The 22,842-nt window shown below is 41.2% G+C and overlaps 1 pseudogene; it reads right to left on the bottom strand.

The window, feature by feature from the left end:
* LOC129422194 (protein NLRC3-like) overlaps positions 1-22,842 on the bottom strand; it is a 139,608-nt pseudogene that overhangs the window by 71,114 nt on the left and 45,652 nt on the right.

Below are 22,842 nucleotides of genomic sequence, written 5' to 3'. Positions count from 1 at the left end.
GTGTGCTGCTTGTGAAAGAAAATAAAAGTTATCAATTTGTACCTGGTCTGACCCCCTCCCAACCCATGCACACACACACATAGATGATTCGACTATTGGTCGACTATGAAAATATTCGACAATTCTCATTCGAATATGTAAATCCTTAGTCGAGGACAGCCCTAATATATATATATATATATATATATATATATATATATATATATATATATATATATATATATATATATATATATATATATTAGGGCTGTCAAAATAAACGCGTTAACACAAATTCATTTTAACGGCACTAATTTTATTAACTCGCGATTAAGGCAACACGCAATTTCTGTTTGACCCACAGCTGGATGAATTGAGACGCAGCAAGTGACTGGCGCCGTCTAGATGAGTCTGAGCTTTTCATAAAAATAAGAACATTAAGCTCTCGTCTAGCGAATCCAATGCTCTAAATGGTAATTAAACATCTAAAATGCACGTTTTCTGCACGTGCAGTTTTCTTTATCTGCACGTTTTCTGTGAGGTGCACCGTCACAAATCCATATAAAGCAAAGATGCGTCTTCTTTCACTTTTTAGTTTCGTTTTAAAAAGCATTCAGAAATTATAGAAAATAGACCGCAGGACTTTCTTGATGTTAAAATAATTATTAAGAGAGATAAAGTTCGGGATCTGATTGATGTTAAAAGAGTGACAAGGCTCAAAAGCGATGTCTGATGCAGACGTCTGAAGCGCATGCACACAAACGCGTGAGTGCGTGACACTTCGTGCTATTTATACGCATCTTCAGGAGACTGGGCTCGATATATATAGACATCTAACACAAAATTACAGGTTTAAAAATATCTGTTTTGACAAGAATTCACGCAGGTATGACCTATAATCTGTTATATTTGAAGTGAATGTTTGGTTAACTGTAGGGAAAAGTATCTGTTGTGTCATTTATATTAAACCCTTGCATTATCCTACAGTCTTAAAGTGGTCCGTCTCAATGTCAAAATTAAACAAGAAAAGAAAAACATATAGCCTATGTATATTGATATTGTTTTTGCTCTGCATTAACAGGTATAGTTCTGTCATGCTTTGTCAGATTCCAACAATTGGTCCAATTGTTTTGAAGTTTTTTAATAGAGAATGTTAAAATATAAATGACACATTTTTGAAAATTTGCTCATCCCAACTCAATTTGCCAGCACAGGTCACAAATGATGCAGCAGCAAACAGAAATGGAGAAAGAACAAGGTCTTCTAAAGGCAAAAACATTTATAAAACTATGGCTGATGGTTCTGTTGAAAATGTAAACAGGCTGTTGTAGACATACATTTGCATATAGCATATATATTATCCAAATCCATGCTGATTAGAGCATTAAAATCTTAAAAAGTGTTACATTTAGGTAAATTTAGAACAGATAAAAATGTGTGATTAATTTGCGGTTAATCGCGAGTTAACTCATGAAATCATGCGATTAACTGCGATTAAATATTTTAATCTATTGACAGCCCTAATATATATATATATATATATATATATATATATATATATATATATATATATATATATATATATATATATATATATTTATTTATAAAACGGCTAGTTCCAATCCTTGATTCTGATTGGTCAACAGGTGTGCTTTATTCACAATAAAACACTGCTATGACCGCTTTACCCAACGGTTCTATTTAATATCACTGCGCCCTTAGCAACACCCTTAGCAACACATAAACATATAATGAGACAAAGTCTGAGAACAGTTTGTTGTTTTTATTTGAGCGTTCATGTTGTTGTTCGCAGTCAGGGACTATTTTTTCTAGCGGAAGGAATGCTTTTTATTGATCCGCTTCGCGTCGTGCCTAACAACGCCCTTCAGCCGTTACTTATTCACGATACAGCACAGCCTCTCGTACCTTATTGCTTACAAATATATATATATATATATATATATATATATATATATATATATATATATTTATTTATTTATTTATTTATTTATTGTTAAAAAATACAAGTATAACTTTAAAAACCATAGTAATCTTTGTAAAGGTACTGTATGGCCATCGTAAAAATAAACACAGGGTTAGTGTTTGGTTGGCCAGCGAGAGGTTTACTTTCTTGCAGTAAAAAGCTCAAAAGAAGAACTGCCTATCGTTGTCTGGACTCTTATTTGTGTTTTTGTAATCATTACAGTAGAAACACAACAAGGGACAAGCGTGATAAACTTATCAATATTTAATTACAGACGCTGCCACCGCCATTTCTCCCTCACGTGTTGATTATGAAAGCAGTACAATGTGTGCACACGCGAGTGATACTGTGTTTAATAAACTTGCTGTGCGGAGATATAGGCTTAGACGCAACTAAATAAGGATTGTACTGTTTGCAATCGCATATTTTATAAGAATACCAAAAAGTGCGTCAAATTTTCTGATTCGTGTGTTTGTATGTGCGTTCCTGTCGCGTGCACTATTGACAGAGGACAAAGAACACACTCGCGTCTGGAGATACTGACACACATACGCAAGTAAATAAGGATTTAGATGTAATGTTTGGTGCACTCGGAGGAAACCACAAGGAATGAAAAGACTGTACTGTGTATTGCGTATCCATTGACTGCAGGAGGCGCGAGTTATGCATATGGATGTCTCTGCTCGTTCACTTCAATGGCGCGGGGGTGTGGCGATCTCATCTCATTACAGAAAAACAGGTAACAGGAGAAAGACAGTACTTCTCCTCATACAGTTTACACCGAATGATAATATCTGTTTTTGATCTCACTTACATCATTTAAAAGCAGACATTCCAAGCATTATGTAGACATTTATCTTTTGTTTCTATGTCAAGTATTCGTTAAGTTACAGTTAATTTTTCTGACGCGTTTCTGAAAGGACTTCACTGAGGGAGAGAGAACAAAACGCGCATCATGTTTATTTTCTTAATTTTGTGAAAAGCACAACATTCTGTTTTTATTTTGAGTGGACATAAAAAACTAGACACTCTAACGATTGAAGTGATGTATAAATCATATCTGTATGTCCAAAATCAGCAGAGTAATCTAAGTCTCTTTGTGCAGTGATTGAAAAAAAAAAGAGTTTGCGGAGCGGCTGCAGATCGGCTCCGCACTCCGCTGTCCGCCAATACCCACCAGTTCCGAATTTGTTGCAGAGCGGCTGCGTGCTGAAGTGACGAGGACACATGAGGTCTCGCAAATTTACATGATGATCGCGCGATATCTAGTTCTGTCTCCGCTCATTATGACGTAAAATTATGATGTTTTGCTGGACCAGACCAGATCATGACACGAGATCTCCCGAATTCAGGTATGATCAAGCGATATAGTCATGGCTCCGCCCTGCGGAGCTGTCCGCCATCCGTCAAAAATAGAAGCTTTGCGTATTTGTTCCGGAGGGCTGCGGATGGCCTGAGCTGTGACGGATTCGGAACGCAATCAGTGGAAATAGACACATTGAATGGAAACCGATTGACTCCGCAGCTGTTACGCAGTCGGTGGAAATCCAGCGTTAGGTTACTTAGCAATGACAGACGATACTTTTTCACTACCTTGACCAGGAGAGAATATCTTACAGTTCTCGGTTCCCAACCCTAGTCATGGATAAGTCTGACTAAAATAAGACTAAAATGCCTAGACTTTTAGTCAACTTAAATTTGACTAGACTAAAAAGAGTATGAATGTGACTAAAACTAATAAAAACTAAAATGACAGCTTGACACAAAGACTAGACTTAAACTAAAATTAAAACAAGCTGCCAAAAACAACACTAAGTAAAACACTCACTCAGCTTTTCTGGATGCTTTGACCACTGGCAGGAGTCTCAGTAGACATTCTTCTGATGGATCATATTTACTCAGTATAAACTCATCCAGCTCCTCTTCTGAGTTCAGTAACACAAACACCAGAGCCGACCACTGAGCAGGAGACAGTTCGACTCCAGAGAGACGACTCGCACCGGTTCTGTTCACGAATGTTTGGACTTCCTGCACTAGAGATTGATCATTCAGTTCATTCAGACAGTAAAACAGATTGATGGATTTCTCTGGAGATTGATTCTCTCTGATCTTCTCTTTAATGTAAGCAACTGTTTCCTGACTGATGTGAGAGCTGCTTACTGTCTTTCTCATGAGGTCTTGTAAGAGAGTTTGATTAGACTTCAATGTGAGACCCAGAAGAAATCGAAGGAAAAGATCCCAGTGTCCGTTCTCACTCTGTAAGGCCTTGTCCACTTCTTGTTTCAGTAAATCAGTCATAGTTGACCTGAACATTTTCCCAGGTTCTGTCTCTTGTTCAGAAAATGAAATCACCTTAAATAAAGCAGCTAGAAACTCCTGAATGCTCAGATGTATAAAGCTGAACACTTTCCCCAGATGAAGTCCAGGCTCCTCTCTGAAGATCTGAGTACAAAGTCCTGAATACACGGACACTTCTTTTACATCAATGCCACAATCTCTCAGATCCTCCTCATAGAAGATCAGATGTCCTTTCTCCAGCTGCTCATAAGCCAACTTTCCTAAAGAGAAAATGCTGTTTCTAGCCTGATCAGGATCTATTTCATATTTCCCATCATACTTTTGACTCTTTAGATTGATCTGAAAGATCAGGAAGTGTGTGAACATTTGTGTAAGAGTCTTGGGGATCTCTTCAGTCTCTGCTTCACTCAACATTCTCTCTAGAACCGTGGCTGTAATCCAACAGAAGACTGGGATGTGACACATGATGTACAAACTTCTTGATGATCGGATATGTGTGATGATTTTATCAGACAGACTCTGATCATTTATTCTCTTCCTGAAATATTCTTCCTTCTGTGGGTCATTGAATCCTCGTACCTCTGTGATTTGGTCGACATATTCAGAAGGAATCTGATTGGCTGCTGCTGGTCGAGAGGTTATCCAGATCAGAGCAGAAGGAAGCAGATTTCCTTTGATGAGGTTTGTCAGCAGCACATCAACTGAAGCCGATTCTGTTACATCGGATAAACTCGGATTGTTGTGGAAATTTAGATTTAGTCGACATTCATCCAGCCCATCAAATATAAACATGACTTTATAGTCATCATAATCTGTTGATGTCAATTCATTTGTTCCTGTGTAAAAGTGATTAACAAGATACACTAGACTCAGATTCTTCTCGATCAAATTCAGCTCTCTGAAAGGAAGTGGAAATATGAAATGAACGTCCTGATTTTCTTTCCCTTCAGTCCAGTCCAGAATGAACTTCTGTACAGAGACGGTTTTTCCAATTCCAGCGACTCCTTTAGTCAGCACACTTCTGATGTGTTTGTTTTGTCCAGGTAAAGCTTTAAAGATGTCATTACATTTGATTTGTCTCTCCTGTGTCTCTGATCTTCTGGACGATGTCTCAATCTGTCTCACCTCATGTTCATTATTGATCTCTCCACTCCCTCCCTCTGTGATGTAGAGCTCTGTGTAGATCTCATTGAAATCTGTTGAGTCACCGTGTCTGAAGATCCCTTCATTAATTCTCAGATATTTCTCCTTTAGTCTGGATTTGTGTTTTTGTTGATACACAGGCATCAGTTCTGATAAACAAAAGAAAATAATTTATTTTATATATGAATAATGATGGAATAAACAGAAAAATACAACTAGATATTAAAGTTTGAGGACAAACTTTATGTTGGCTTGACAAAGCCTGATCTGAACGTTTAAAACAGTTTGACAGAAGTTTGGTTTAGTAGGCTATCTTGTTGTTAGTATGCTTCAGTATGAAGCTTTTTAAAATAAAGCTAACATAATTTAGCATAAAGCTAGCATGATTTAGCATGAAGCTAACATGATTTTGCATAAAGCTAACATGTTTAAAGACCCAACCCCCATGTCTCTATGATGTTCTGATGCGAAGATATAAGGCTTTGTTTATTCCATTGCTAGGGTACTAAGTTTGATTGCTAGGGAGAAAATTGGCATCCCATAATGATCAACCTTCAAGCCACAAGTAAAACGGTCAAACCACAGTGTCTCTAAGATGTTCTGAAGCAGAGATATAAGGCTTTGTTCGTTCCGTTGCTAGGGTACTAAGTTTGGTCGCTAGGGAGAAAATTGGCATCCCATAATGATCAACCTTCAAGCCACAAGTAAAACGGTCCAACCCCTGTGTCTCTAAGATGTTCTGAAGCAGAGATATAAGGCTTTGTTTATTCCGTTGCTAGGGTACTAAGTTTGGTTGCTAGGGAGAAAATTGGCATCCCATAATGATCACACTTCAAGCCACAAGTAAAACGGTCCAACCCCCGTGTCTCTAAGATGTTCTGAAGCAGAGATATAAGGCTTTGTTTATTCCGTTGCTAGGGTACTAAGTTTGGTTGCTAGGGAGAAAATTGGCATCCCATAATGATCAACCTTCAAGCCACAAATAAATTGGTCCAACCCCCGTGTCTCTAAGATGTTCTGAAGCAGAGATATAAGGCTTTGTTTATTCCGTTGCTAGGGTACTATGTTTGGTTGCTAGGGAGAAAATTGGCATCCCATAATGATCAACCTTCAAGCCAAAAGTAAAACGGCCCAACCCCCGTGTATCTAAGATATTCTGAAGCAGAGATATAAGGCTTTGTTTATTCTGTTGCTAGGGTACTAAGTTTGGTTGCTAGGGAGAAAATTGGCATCCCATAATGATCAACCTTCAAGCCACAAGTAAAACGGTCCAACCCCCATGTCTCTATGATGTTCTGAAGCAGAGATATAAGGCTTTGTTTATTCCGTTGCTGGGGTACTAAGTTTGGTTGCTAGGAAGAAAATTGGCATCCCATAATGATCAACCTTCAAGCCACAAGTAAAACGGTCCAACCCCCGTGTCTCTAAGATGTTCTGAAGCAGAGATATAATGCTTTGTTTATTCCGTTGCTAGGGTACTATGTTTGGTTGCTAGGGAGAAAATTGCCATCCCATAATGATCACACTTCAAGCCACAAGTAAAACGGTCCAACCCCCGTGTCTCTAAGATGTTCTGAAGCAGAGATATAAGGCTTTGTTTATTCCGTTGCTAGGGTACTATGTTTGGTTGCTAGGGAGAAAATTGCCATCCCATAATGATCACACTTCAAGCCACAAGTAAAACGGTCCAACCCCCGTGTCTCTAAGATGTTCTGAAGCAGAGATATAAGGCTTTGTTTATTCCGTTGCTAGGGTACTATGTTTGGTTGCTAGGGAGAAAATTGCCATCCCATAATGATCACACTTCAAGCCACAAGTAAAACGGTCCAACCCCCATGTCTCTAAGATGTTCTGAAGCAGAGATATAAGGCTTTGTTTATTCCGTTGCTAGGGTACTATGTTTGGTTGCTAGGGAGAAAATTGCCATCCCATAATGATCACACTTCAAGCCACAAGTAAAACGGTCCAACCCCCATGTCTCTAAGATGTTCTGAAGCAGAGATATAAGGCTTTGTTTGTTCTGTTGCTAGGGTGCTCATATTTGGTTGCTAGGGGCGTGGCTTAATAACTCTGTAAGAATCCTGAGAGTCTAATTGGATGCCTGAGTAATATGATCCCACCCCCATGTCTCCATGACAGTGTGATGCAAAGATATCCATCTTGGCATTTTATAATGGCAGTCTATGGGAGATGTTGCTAGGGTACCCAAAATTGTTGCTAGGGGCGTGGCTTAATAGCTTTGGAGAGATACTGGAAGACTGATTGGATGCCTGAGTAAAATGAGCCCACCCCCATGTCTCTACGACACTCTAGAATGAAGATATTCCATCTGGGACGTTTTTATTCCCTTATATGGGCGTGTTTCCTGCCCCATTATAGGTCAATGGCAAATTTGGGGGGCCTCTTACACCCCAGGGGTACAGCTTACACCCCATTGTGATGTATGTTCTTACAGAGCCTGTCAGCCTCCTTAAATGTGGTAACCCACAAGTTTCTACAAGTTTCTCACTCGCAGCTATGACCCGTCAAAGTTTGTCTCAATGTTAAGTCAATGGAAATGTTGGGGTGTTTGAGCCCCCCGTTTAGGAATTCGGAAGGTCTCATCAGTTAGAAAAGTCATAGCATAAATCTACGGACCAGTCTTAAAAGTTTTGTAAAGTTTTGTGGGTGTAGCTTGAAAGCTCTAGGAGGAGTTACAATTGGTAAAAGTGGGGGAGCATAATAATAATAACTAGATAGGTACATTTCCTGAAGAAAATGTGAGTGGTGCTTCCTGTGGCAAAATTCTGGGGACCATATATGATTATACTCCAAGCCAAAAGTGAAACGATCCAACCCCTGTGTCTCTACGATGTTCTGGTGCGGAGATATAAGGCTTTGTTTACTCTGTTGCTAGGGAGCTGTATTTGGTTGCTAGGGGAAAAAATGGCATCCACTAGTGATTACCCTCCGAGTCACGAGTCAAACGGTCCAACCCCCGTGTCTCTACGATGTTCTGATGCGGAGATATAAGGCTTTGTTTACTCTGTTGCTAGGGTACTGTATTTGGTTGCTAGGGAAAAAAATGGCATCCACTAGTGATTACCCTCCGAGTCACAAGTCAAACGTCCAACCCCCGTGTCTCTACGATGTTCTGATGCGGAGATATAAGGCTGTGTTTATCCGGTTGCTAGGGTACTGTATTTGGTTGCTAGGGAAAAAATTGCCATCCACTAGGGATTGCCCTCCGAGTCATGAGTCAAACGGTCCAACCCCCGTGTCTCTACGATGTTCTGATGCGGAGATATAAGGCTTTGTTTACTCTGTTGCTAGGGTACTGTATTTGGTTGCTAGGGAAAAAATTGGCATCCCATAGTGATTACACTCTGAGTCACGAGTCAAACGGTCCAACACCCATGTTTCTACGATGTTCTGATGCGGAGATATAAGGCTTTGTATACTCTGTTGCTAGGGTACTGTATTTGGTTGCTAGGGAAAAAGTTGGCATCCCATAATGATTACACTCCGAGTCACGAGTCAAACGGTCCAACCCCCGTGTCTCTACGATGTTCTGATGCGGAGATATAAGGCTTTGTTTACTCTGTTGCTAGGGTACTGTATTTGGTTGCTAGGGAAAAAATTGGCATCCCATAATGATTACACTCTGAGTCACGAGTCAAACGGTCCAACCCCCGTGTCTCTACGATGTTCTGATGCGGAGATATAAGGCTTTGTTTACTCTGTTGCTAGGGTACTGTATTTGGTTGCTAGGGAAAAAAATGGCATCCCATAATGATTACACTCTGAGTCACTAGTCAAACGGTCCAACCCCTGTGTCTCTATGATGTTCTGATGCAGAGATATAACTGTTTGAATTTCATGTTGCTAGGGTGCTCAAAAGTGGTTGCTAGGGGCGTGGCTTAAAAGCTTTGGGAATATCCTGATAGACTGATTGGATGTCTGAGTAAAATGAGCCCACCCCCTTGTCTTTACGACATTGTAAAGCAAAGATATCCCATCTGGAACTTTTTTATTCCCTTATATGGGCATGTTTCCTGCTCCATTATAAGTCAATGGGAAATTTCGGGTGCCTCTTACACCCCAGGGGTACATCTTACACCCCAATGTCATATATGTTCTTACAGAGCCTACCACCCTCCTCAATTGTTGTAACCCACATGTTTCTACAAAATCCTCGAGCGGAGCTATGACTCGTCAAAGTTGGGCGCAATGTTAAGTCAATGGGATTTTTCGGGTGGTTTTTCGCCCCCCTTTCGAAAATCTTGAACCCGATCGCTTATAAAAGTCATAGCACACCTCTCCTCAATAAACTGGTCAATTTGAGCCCTCTTTCATGGGACTACGGCAAACCGTGCGGGACGAGTTAGGTGCCGAAAAAGTGTCCAGATATAAGAAGAATAATAACTAGATATTAAAGTTTGAAGACAAACTTTATGTTGGCTTGAAAAAGCGTAGCTTGAACGTTTAAAACGGTTTGACAGAAGTTTAGTTTAGTAGGCTATCTGGCTGTTAGAATGTTTAAGTATGAAGGTAGCATGATTAGCATGAAGTTAGCCTGATGTTAGCATGATTAGCATGAAGCTAACATGATGCTAGCATGATTAACATGAAGCTAGCATGATGCTAGCATGATTAGCATGAAGCTAGCATGATGATAGCATGATTAGCATGAAGCTAGCATGATGCTAGCATGATTAGCATGAAGCTAGCATGATGTTAGCATGATTAGCATGAAGTTAGCATGATGCTAGCATGATTAGCATGAAGCTAGCATGATGTTAGCATGAAGCTAGCATGATGCTAGCATGATTAGCATTAAGCTAACATGATGTTAGCATGATTAGCATGAAGCTAGCATGATGCTAGCATGATTAGCATGAAGCTAACATGATGCTAGCATGATTAGCATGAAGCTAGCATGATGCTAGCATGATTAGCATGATGCTAGCATGATTAGCATTAAGCTAACATGATGTTAGCATGATTAGCATCATGATTAGCATGATGCTAACATGATTAGCATGACGCTAGCACTATTTAGCGTGCAGCTAACAAGATTTAACATGAAGTTAGCATGATTTAGCATGAAGTTAGCAAGATTTATTATGAAATTAGCATAAAGCTAGCATGAAACTAGCATGAAGCTAGTATGACTTAGCATGGAGCTAGCATGAACCTAGCATGACCCAAAGACCCAACCCCCATGTCTCTATGATGTTCAGACCAAGAGATATAAGGCTTTGTTTATTATGTTGCTAGGGTGCTCAAATTTGGTTGCTAGGGGCGTGGCTTAATGCCTCAATAAGAATCCTATTAAGACTGATTGGATGCCTGAGTAAAATGAGCCCACCCCTATGTCTCTATGACACTCTGGTGTAAAGATACCCATGTCTAGCATGATGCTAGCATGATTAGCATAAAGCTAGCATGATGCTAGCATGATTAGCATGAAGCTAGCATGATGCTAGCATGATTAGCATGAAGCTAGCATGATGGTAGCATGATTAGCATGATGCTAGCATGATTAGCATGAAGCTAGCATGATGCTAGCATGATTAGCATGAAGTTAGCATGATGTTAACATGATTAGCATGAAGCTAGCATGATTAGCATGAAGCTAGCATTATGCTAGCATGATTAGCATGAAGCTAGCATGATGTTAACATGATTAGCATGAAGCTAACATGATGCTAGCATGATTAGCATGAAGCTAGCATGATGCTAGCATGATTAGCATGATGCTAGCATGATTAGCATGAAGCTAGCATGATGCTAGCATGATTAGCATAAAGCTAGCATGATGCTAGCATGATTAGCATGAAGCTAGCATGATGCTAGCATGATTAGCATGAAGGTTAGCATGATTAGCATGAAGCTAGCATGATTTAACGTGAAGCTAGCATGATTAGCATGATGCTAACATGATTAGCATGACGCTAGCACTATTTAGCGTGCAGCTAACAAGATTTAACATGAAGTTAGCATGATTTAGCATGAAGTTAGCAAGATTTATTATGAAATTAGCATAAAGCTAGCATGAAACTAGCATGAAGCTAGTATGACTTAGCATGGAGCTAGCATGAACCTAGCATGACCCAAAGACCCAACCCCCATGTCTCTATGATGTTCAGACCAAGAGATATAAGGCTTTGTTTATTATGTTGCTAGGGTGCTCAAATTTGGTTGCTAGGGGCGTGGCTTAATGCCTCAATAAGAATCCTATTAAGACTGATTGGATGCCTGAGTAAAATGAGCCCACCCCTATGTCTCTATGACACTCTGGTGTAAAGATACCCATGTCTAGCATGATGCTAGCATGATTAGCATAAAGCTAGCATGATGCTAGCATGATTAGCATGAAGCTAGCATGATGCTAGCATGATTAGCATGAAGCTAGCATGATGGTAGCATGATTAGCATGATGCTAGCATGATTAGCATGAAGCTAGCATGATGCTAGCATGATTAGCATGAAGCTAGCATGATGTTAACATGATTAGCATGAAGCTAGCATGATTAGCATGAAGCTAGCATTATGCTAGCATGATTAGCATGAAGCTAGCATGATGTTAACATGATTAGCATGAAGCTAACATGATGCTAGCATGATTAGCATGAAGCTAGCATGATGCTAGCATGATTAGCATGAAGCTAGCATGATGCTAGCATGATTAGCATAAAGCTAGCATGATGCTAGCATGATTAGCATGAAGCTAGCATGATGCTAGCATGATTAGCATGAAGGTTAGCATGATTAGCATGAAGCTAGCATGATTTAACGTGAAGCTAGCATGATTAGCATGATGCTAACATGATTAGCATGACGCTAGCACTATTTAGCGTGCAGCTAACAAGATTTAACATGAAGTTAGCATGATTTAGCATGAAGTTAGCAAGATTTATTATGAAATTAGCATAAAGCTAGCATGAAACTAGCATGAAGCTAGTATGACTTAGCATGGAGCTAGCATGAACCTAGCATGACCCAAAGACCCAACCCCCATGTCTCTATGATGTTCAGACCAAGAGATATAAGGCTTTGTTTATTATGTTGCTAGGGTGCTCAAATTTGGTTGCTAGGGGCGTGGCTTAATGCCTCAATAAGAATCCTATTAAGACTGATTGGATGCCTGAGTAAAATGAGCCCACCCCTATGTCTCTATGACACTCTGGTGTAAAGATACCCATGTCTAGCATGATGCTAGCATGATTAGCATAAAGCTAGCATGATGCTAGCATGATTAGCATGAAGCTAGCATGATGCTAGCATGATTAGCATGAAGCTAGCATGATGGTAGCATGATTAGCATGATGCTAGCATGATTAGCATGAAGCTAGCATGATGCTAGCATGATTAGCATGAAGCTAGCATGATGTTAACATGATTAGCATGAAGCTAGCATGATTAGCATGAAGCTAGCATTATGCTAGCATGATTAGCATGAAGCTAGCATGATGTTAACATGATTAGCATGAAGCTAACATGATGCTAGCATGATTAGCATGAAGCTAGCATGATGCTAGCATGATTAGCATGATGCTAGCATGATTGGCATGAAGCTAGCATGATGCTAGCATGATTAGCATAAAGCTAGCATGATGCTAGCATGATTAGCATGAAGCTAGCATGATGCTAGCATGATTAGCATGAAGCTAGCATGATGCTAGCATGATTAGCATGATGCTAGCATGAAGTTAGCAAGATTTATTATGAAATTAGCATAAAGCTAGCATGAAACTAGCATGAAGCTAGTATGACTTAGCATGGAGCTAGCATGAACCTAGCATGACCCAAAGACCCAACCCCCATGTCTCTATGATGTTCAGACCAAGAGATATAAGGCTTTGTTTATTATGTTGCTAGGGTGCTCAAATTTGGTTGCTAGGGGCGTGGCTTAATGCCTCAATAAGAATCCTATTAAGACTGATTGGATGCCTGAGTAAAATGAGCCCACCCCTATGTCTCTATGACACTCTGGTGTAAAGATATCCATCTGGGCTTTTTATAATGGTAGTCTATGGGAGATGTTGCTAGGGTACCCAAAATTGTTGCTAGGGGCGTGGCTAAATAGCTTTGGGGCGATCCTAAGAGACTGATTGGATGACTGAGTAAAATGAGCCCACCCCCATGTCTCTACGACACTCTAAAGTAAAGATATTCCATCTGGGACGCGTTTATTCCCTTATATGGGCATGCTTCCTGCCCCATTATAAGTCAATGGGAAATTTTGGGGGCCTCTTACACCCCAGGGGTACAGCTTACACCCCATTGTGATGTATGTTCTTACAGAGCCTGTCAGCCACCTTAAATGTGGTAAGCCACAAGTTTCTACAAGTTTCTCACTCGCAGCTATGACGCGTCAAAGTTTGTCTCAATGTTAAGTCAATGGAAATTTTGGGGTGTTCGAGACCCCCGTTTAGGAATTCGGAAGGTCCCATCAGTTAGAAAAGATATAGCACACTAAGTCAGACCAGTCTGAAGGTCTGTGGAAAATTTGGTGCATGTAGCTTGAAAGCCCTAGGACGAGTTAGTTGCCGAAATTTTGGGGGGAGAAAAAGAATAATAACTAGATAGAAAAGTTTGTTGACAAACTTTATGTTGGCTTGACAAAGCCTGGCCTGAACGTTAAAAACGGTTTGACAGAAGTATAGTTTAGTAGGCTATCTGGCTGTTAGTATGTTTAAGTATGAAGCTAGCCTGATTTAACTTAAAGTTAGCATGATTAGCCTGAAGCTAGCATGAAGCTAACATGATTAGCATGAAGCTAACATGATTAGCATGAAGCTAGCATCAAGTTAACAAGATTAGCATGAAGCTAGCATGATGCTAACATGAAATAGCATGAAGCTAGCATGATGCTAACATGAATTAGCATGAAGTTAGCATGATGCTAACATGAATTAGCATGAAGCTAGCATGATAATAACATGAATTAGCATGAAGTTAGCATGAAGCTAGCATGATGCTAACATGAATTAGCATGAAGCTAGTATGATGCTAACATGAATTATCATGAAGCTAGCATGATGCTAACATAAATTAGCATGAAGCTAGCATGATGCTAACATGAATTAGCATGAAGCTAGCATGAAGCTAACATGAATTAGCATGAAGCTAGCATTAAGCTAACATGAATTAGCATGAAGCTAGCATGATGCTAACATGAATTAGCATGAAGCTAGCATGATGCTAACATGAATTAACATGAAGCTAACATGATGCTAACATGAATTAACATGAAGCTAGCATGATGCTAACATGAATTAGCATGAAGTTAGCATGAAGCTAGCATGATGCTAACATGAATTAGCATGAAGCTAGCATGATGCTAACATGAATTAGCATGAAGCTAGCATGATGATAACATGAATTAGCATGAAGTTAGCATGAAGCTAGCATGATGCTAACATGAATTAGCATGAAGCTAGCATGATGCTAACATGAATTAGCATGAAGTTACCATGAAGCTAGCATGATGCTAACATGAATTATCATGAAGCTAGCATGATGCTAACATGAATTAGCATGAAGCTAGCATGATGTTAACACGAATTAGCATGAAGCTAGCATGATGCTAACATGAATTAACATGAAGCTAGCATGATGCTAACATGAATTAGCATGAAGCTAGCATGATGCTAACATGAATTAGCATGAAGCTAGCATGATGCTAACATGAATTAGCATGAAGCTAGCATGATGCTAACATGAATTAGCATGAAGTTAGCATGATGCTAACATGAATTAGCATGAAGCTAGCATGAAGCTAACATGAATTAGCATGAAGCTAGCATGATGCTAACATGAATTAGCATGAAGCTAGCATGATGCTAACAAGAATTAGCATGAAGCTAGCATGATGCTAACATGAATTAGCATGAAGCTAGCATGATGCTAACATGAATAAGCATGAAGTTAGCAAGATTTATTATGAAATTAGCATAAAGCTAGCATGAAACTAGCATGAAGCTAGTATGACTTAGCTTGAAGCTAGCATGAAGCTAACATGACCAAAAGACCCAACCCCCATGTCTCTATGATGTTCGGATCCAGAGATATAAGGCTTTGTTTATTATGTTGCTAGGGTGCTCATATTTGGTTGCTAGGGGCGTGGCTTAATAGCTCAATAAAAATCCTTAGAGACTGATTGGATGCCTGAGTAAAATGAGCCAACCCCCATGTCTCTGTGACACTTTGCTGCAAAGATATCCATCTGGGCATTTTATAATGGCAGTCTATGGGTGATGTTGCTAGGGTGCCCAAAAATGGTTGCTAGGGGCGTGGCTTAATTGCTATGGGATGATCCAGAGAGACTGATTGGATGCCTGAGTAAAATGAGCCCACCCCCATGTCTCTATGACACTGTAAACAAAGATATTCCATCTGGAACGTTTTTATTCCCTTATATGGGCGTGTTTCCTGCCCCGTTATAAGTCAATGGGGAATTTTGGGGGCCTCCTACACCCCAGGGGTGAAACTTACACCCCAATGTGAGGTATGTTCTCACAGTGCCTGTCAGCCTCCTTAAATATGGTAAGCCACAAGTTTCTACAAATTTCTCACTCGGAGCTATGACCTGTCAAAGTTTGTTGCAATGTTAAGTAAATGGGACTTTTCGGAAGTTTTATGTCCCGTTTTAGGAATTCTGTAAGTCGGATCCCGTCAAAAAGATATAGCACACTTCTTTAGACCAGTCAGAATGTCCGTGGAAAATTTCGTGGATGTAGCTTGAAAGCTGTCGGACGAGTTAGCCGCAGAAATTTTAGTCTCAGAAGAAGAAGAAGAAGAAGAAGAAGAAGAAGAAGAACTAGATAGGTACATTTCCTGAAGAAAATGTGAGTGGTGCTTGCCGTGGCAAAATTCTGGGGACAATATATGATTATACTCCAAGCCAAAAGTAAAACGATCCAACTCCCGTGTCTCTACGATGTTCTGATGTGGAGATATAAGGCTTTGTTTACTCTGTTGCTAGGGTACTGTATTTGGTTGCTAGGGAAAAAATGGCATCCACTACTGATTACCCTCCGAGTCACGAGTCAAACGGTCCAACCCCCGTGTCTCTACGATGTTCTGATGCGGAGATATAAGGCTTTGTTTACTCTGTTGCTAGGGTACTGTATTTGGTTGCTAGGGGGAAAATGGCATCCACTAGTGATTACCCGCCGAGTCACGAGTCAAACGGTCCAACCCCCGTGTCTCTACGATGTTCTGATGCAAAGATATAAGGCTTTGTTTACTCTGTTGCTAGGGTACTGTATTTGGTTGCTAGGGAAAAAATTGGCATCCACTAGTGATTACCCTCCGAGTCACGAGTCAAACGGTCCAAACCCAGTGTCTCTACGATGTTCTGATGTGGAGATATAAGGCTTTGTTTACTCTGTTGCTAGGGTACTGCATTTGGTTGCTAGGGAAAAAATTGGCATCCCATAATGATTACATTCCGAGTCACGAGTCAAACGGTCCAACCCCCGTGTCTCTACGATGTTCTGATGCGGAGATATAAGGCTTTGTTTACTCTGTTGCTAGGGTACTGTATTTGGTTGCTAGGGAAAAAATTGGCATCCACTACTGATTACACTCTGAGTCACGAGTGAAACGGTCCAACCCCCGTGTCTCTACGATGTTCTGATGCGGAGATATAAGGCTTTGTTTACTCTGTTGCTAGGGTACTGCATTTGGTTGCTAGGGAAAAAATTGGCATCCCATAATGATTACATTCCGAGTCACGAGTCAAACGGTCCAACCCCCGTGTCTCTACGATGTTCCGATTCGGAGATATAAGGCTTTGTTTACTCTGTTGCTAGGGTACTGTATTTGGTTGCTAGGGAAAAAATTGGCATCCCATAATGATTACACTCTGAGTCACGAGTCAAACGGTCCAACCCCCATGTCTCTACGATGTTCGGATGCTGAGATATAACTGTTTGAATTTTATGTTGCTAGTGTGCTGAAAAGTGGTTGCTAGGGGCGTGGCTTAGTAAGTCTTTAAGGATCCTGAGAAACTGATTGGATGCCTGAGTAAAATGAGCCCACCCCCATGTCTCTATGACACTCTGGTGCAAAGATATCCATCTGGGCATTTTATAATGGCAGTCTATGGGAGATGTTGCTAGGGTGCCCAAAATTGTTGCTAGGGGCGTGGCTTAATAGCTCTGAGATGATCCAGAGAGACTGATTGGATGCCCGAGTGAAATGAGCCCACCCACTTGTCTGTAGGACATTGTAAAGCGAAGATATCCCAGCTGGAACTTTTTTATTTCCTTATATGGGCATGTTTCCTGCCCCATTATAAGTCAATGGGGCACTTTTGGGTGCCTCTTACACCCCAGGGGTACAACTTACACCCCAATGTGATGTATGTTCTTACAGAGCCTACCACCCTCTTCAAATGTTGTAACCCACATGTTTCTACAAAATCCTCGAGCGGAGCTATGACTCGTCAAAGTTGGGCGCAATGTTAAGTCAATGGGATTTTTCGGGTGGTTTTTCGCCCCCCTATCAGAAATCCTGCACCCGATCGCTTATAAAAGTCATAGCACACCTCTCCTCAATAAACCGGTCGATTTGAGCCCACTTTCATGGGACTACGGCAAAGCGTGCGGGACGAGTTACGCGCCGAAAAAGTGTGCAGACATAAGAATAAGATATAACTAGATAGGTACATTTCCTGAAGGAAATGTGAGTGGTGCTTGCCGTGGCAAAATTCTGGGGAACATATATGATTATACTCCAAGCCAAAAGTAAAACGATCCAACTCCCGTGTCTCTACGATGTTCTGATGCGGAGATATAAGGCTTTGTTTATCCGGTTGCTAGGGTACTGTATTTGGTTGCTAGGGAAAAAATTGCCATCCACTAGTGATTACCCTCCAAGTCACGAGTCAAACGGTCCAACCCCCGTGTCTCTACGATGTTCTGATGCGGAGATATAAGGCTTTGTTTACTCTGTTGCTAGGGTACTGTATTTGGTTGCTAGGGAAAAAAATGGCATCCACTAGTGATTACCCTCCGAGTCACGAGTCAAACGGTCCAACCCCCGTGTCTCTACGATGTTCTGATGCGGAGATATAAGGCTTTGTTTACTCTGTTGCTAGGGTACTGTATTTGGTTGCTAGGGAAAAAATGGCATCCACTAGTGATTACCCTCCGAGTCACAAGTCAAACGGTCCAACCCCCGTGTCTCTACGATGTTCTTATGCGGAGTTATAAGGCTTTGTTTACTCTGTTGCTAGGGTACTGTATTTGGTTGCTAGGGAAAAAATTGGCATCCCATAATGATTACACTCCGAGTCACGAGTCAAACGGTCCAACCCCCGTGTCTCTACGATGTTCTGATGCGGAGATATAAGGCTTTGTTTATCCGGTTGCTAGGGTACTGTATTTGGTTGCTAGGGAAAAAATTGCCATCCACTAGTGATTACCCTCCAAGTCATGAGTCAAACGGTCCAACCCCCGTGTCTCTACGATGTTCTGATGCGGACATATAAGGCTTTGTTTACTCTGTTGCTAGGGTACTGTATTTGGTTGCTAGGGAAAAAATTGGCATCCCATAATGATTATACTCCGAGTCACGAGTCAAACAGTCCAACCCCCGTGTCTCTACGATGTTCTGATGCGGAGATATAAGGCTTTGTTTACTCTGTTGCTAGGGTACTGTATTTGGTTGCTAGGGAAAAAATTGGCATCCCATAATGATTACACTCTGAGTCAAGAATCAAACGGTCCAACCCCCGTGTCTCTACGATGTTCTGATGCGGAGATATAACTGTTTGAATTTTATGTTGCTAGGGTGCTCAAAAGTGGTTGCTAGGGGCGTGGCTTAATACCTAGGTAAGGATCCTGAGAGACTGATTGGATGTCTGAGTAAAATGAGCCCACCCCCATGTCTCTATGATACTGTGGTGCAAAGATATCCATCTGGGCATTTTATAATGGCAGTCTATGGGAGATGTTGCTAGGGTGCCCAAAATTGTTGCTAGGGGCGTGGCTTAATAGCTCTGGGATGATCCTGAGAGACTGATTGGATGCCCGAGTGAAATGAGCCCACCCACTTATCTCTACGACACTGTAAAGCAAAGATATCCCATCTGGAACTGTTTTATTCCCTTATATGGGCATGTTTCCTGCCCCATTATAAGTCAATGGGAATTTTCGGGTGCCTCTTACACCCCAGGGGTACAACTTACACCCCAATGTCATGTATGTTCTTACAGAGCCTACCACCCTCTTCAAATAATGTAACCCACATGTTTCTACAAAATCCTCGAGCGGAGCTATGACCCGTCAAAGTTCGGCGCAATGTTAAGTCAATGGGATTTTTTGGGTGATTTTTTGCCCCCCTTTCGGAAATCCTGCACCCGATCCCTTATAAAAGTCATAGCACACCTCTCCTCAATAAACCGGTCGATTTGAGCCCACTTTCATGGGACTACGGCAAACCGTGCGGGACGAGTTACGCGCCGAAATTTTGTCCAGATATAAAAATAATAATAATAACTAGATAGGTACATTTCCTGAAGAAAATGTGAGTGGTGCTTGCCGTGGCAAAATTCTGGGTAACATATATGATTACACTCCAAGCCAAAAGTAAAACGATCCAACTCCCGTGTCTCTACGGTGTTCTGATGCGGAGATATATAGCTATGTTTATCCGGTTGCTAGGGTACTGTATTTGGTTGCTAGGGAAAACATTGCCATCCACTAGTGATTACCCTCCGAGACACGAGTCAAACGGTCCAACCCCCGTGTCTGTACAATGTTCTGATGTGGAGATATAAGGCTTTGTTTACTCTGTTGCTAGGGTAATGTATTTGGTTGCTAGAGAAAAATTGGCATCCACTAGTGATTACCCGCCAGGTCACAAGTCAAGCGGTCCAACCCCTGTGTCTCTACGATGTTCTGATGTGGAGATATAAGGCTTTGTTTACTCTGTTGCTAGGGTACTGTATTTGGTTGCTAGGGAAAAAAATGGCATCCACTAGTGATTACCCGCCGAGTCACGAGTCAAACGGTCCAACCCCCGTGTCTCTACGATGTTCTGATCCAAAGATATAAGGCTTTGTTTACTCTGTTGCTAGGGTACTGTATTTGGTTGCTAGGGAAAAAAAATGGCATCCACTAGTGATTACCCGCCAAGTCACGAGTCAAGCGGTCCAAACCCCGTGTCTCTACGATGTTCTGATGGGGAGATATAAGGCTTTGTTTATTTGGTTGCTAAGGTACTGTATTTGGTTGCTAGGGAAAAATTTGACATCCAATAGTGATTACACTCCGGGTCACAAGTCAAACGGTCCAACCCCCATGTCTCTACGATGTTCTGATGCGGAGATATAAGGCTTTGTTTACTCTGTTGCTAGGGTACTGTATTTGGTTGCTAGGGAAAAAAATGGCATCCCATAATGATTAAACTCCGAGTCACGAGTCAAACGGTCCAACCCCCGTGTCTCTACGATGTTTTGATACGGAGATATAAGGCTTTGTTTACTCTGTTGCTAGGGTACTGTATTTGGTTGCTAGGGAAAAAATTGGCATCCCATAATGATTACACTCCGAGTCACGAGTCAAACGGTCCAACCCCCGTGTCTCTACGATGTTCTGATGCGGAGATATAAGGCTTTGTTTACTCTGTTGCTAGGGTACTGTATTTGGTTGCTAGGGAAAAAAATGGCATCCCATAGTGATTAAACTCCGAGTCACGAGTCAAACGGTCCAACCCCCGTGTCTCTACGATGTTTTGATACGGAGATATAAGGCTTTGTTTACTCTGTTGCTAGGGTACTGTATTTGGTTGCTAGGGAAAAAATTGGCATCCCATAATGATTACACTCCGAGTCACGAGTCAAACGGTCCAACCCCCATGTCTCTACGATGTTCTGATGCGGAGATATAAGGCTTTGTTTACTCTGTTGCTAGGGTACTGTATTTGGTTGCTAGGGAAAAAAATGGCATCCCATAATGATTAAACTCCGAGTCACGAGTCAAACGGTCCAACCCCCGTGTCTCTACGATGTTCTGATGCGGAGATATAAGGCTTTGTTTACTCTGTTGCTAGGGTACTGTATTTGGTTGCTAGGGAAAAAATTGGCATCCCATAATGATTACACTCCGAGTCACGAGTCAAACGGTCCAACCCCCGTGTCTCTACGATGTTCTGATGCGGAGATATAAGGCTTTGTTTACTCTGTTGCTAGGGTACTGTATTTGGTTGCTAGGGAAAAAAATGGCATCCCATAATGATTACACTCCGAGTCACGAGTCAAACGGTCCAACCCCCGTGTCTCTACGATGTTCTGATGCGGAGATATAACTGTTTGAATTTTATGTTGCTAGGGTGCTCAAAAGTGGTTGCTAGGGGCGTGGCTTAATACATATGTAAGGATCCTGAGAGACTGATTGGATGCCTGAGTAAAATGAGCCCACCCCCATGTCTCTATGACACTGTGGTGCAAAGATATCCATCTGGGCATTTTATAATGGCAGTCTATGGGAGATGTTGCTAGGGTGCCCAAAATTGTTGCTAGGGGCGTGGCTTAATAGCTCTGAGATAATCCTGAGAGACTGATTGGATGCCCGAGTGAAATGAGCCCACCCACTTATCTCTACGACACTGTAAAGCAAAGATATCCCATCTGGAACCGTTTTATTCCCTTATATGGGCATGTTTCCTGCCCCATTATAAGTCAATGGGAATTTTCGGGTGCCTCTTATACCCCAGGGGTACAACTTACACCCCAATGTCATGTATGTTCTTACATAGCCTACCACCCTCTTCAAATTTAGTAACCCACATGTTTCTACAAAATCCTCACTCGTACCTATGACCCGTCAAAGTTTTTGCAATGGTAAGTCTATGGGATTTTGCCCCATTGACTTTTCATTGGGCATTTTTGGGCACCTCCTACACCCCAGGGGTACAACTTACACCCCATTGTGATCCATGTTCTTACAGAGTCTACCACCCTCTTCAAATGTTGTAACCCACATGTTTCTATAAAATCCTCGAGCGGAGCTATGACTCGTCAAAGTTGGGCGCAATGTTAAGTCAATGGGATTTTTTGGGTGGTTTTTCGCCCCCCTTTCAGAAATCCTGCACCCGATCGCTTATAAAAGTCATAGCACACCTCTCCTCAATAATCCGGTCGATTTGAGCCCTCTTTCATGGGACTACGTTAAACCGTGCGGGACTAGTTACGCGCCGAAAAAGTGTCCAGAAAAAGAAGAATAATAATAATAAGTATGGGGAATAGTAATAGTGATGCCTTGCATAAATGCAAGCACCACTAATAAGTATGAGCAATAGTAATAGTGATGCCTTGCATAAATGCAAGCACCACTAATAAGTATGAGCAATAGTAATAGTGATGCCTTGCATAAATGCAAGCACCACTAATAATAACTAGATAGAAAAGTTTGTTGACAAACTTTATGTTGGCTTGACAA

The sequence above is a fragment of the Misgurnus anguillicaudatus genome, unplaced genomic scaffold (assembly GCF_027580225.2).
Source record: "Misgurnus anguillicaudatus unplaced genomic scaffold, ASM2758022v2 HiC_scaffold_34, whole genome shotgun sequence".
Lineage (NCBI taxonomy): Eukaryota > Metazoa > Chordata > Actinopteri > Cypriniformes > Cobitidae > Misgurnus > Misgurnus anguillicaudatus.
This window is presented reverse-complemented; position numbering and strand designations above follow the sequence as displayed.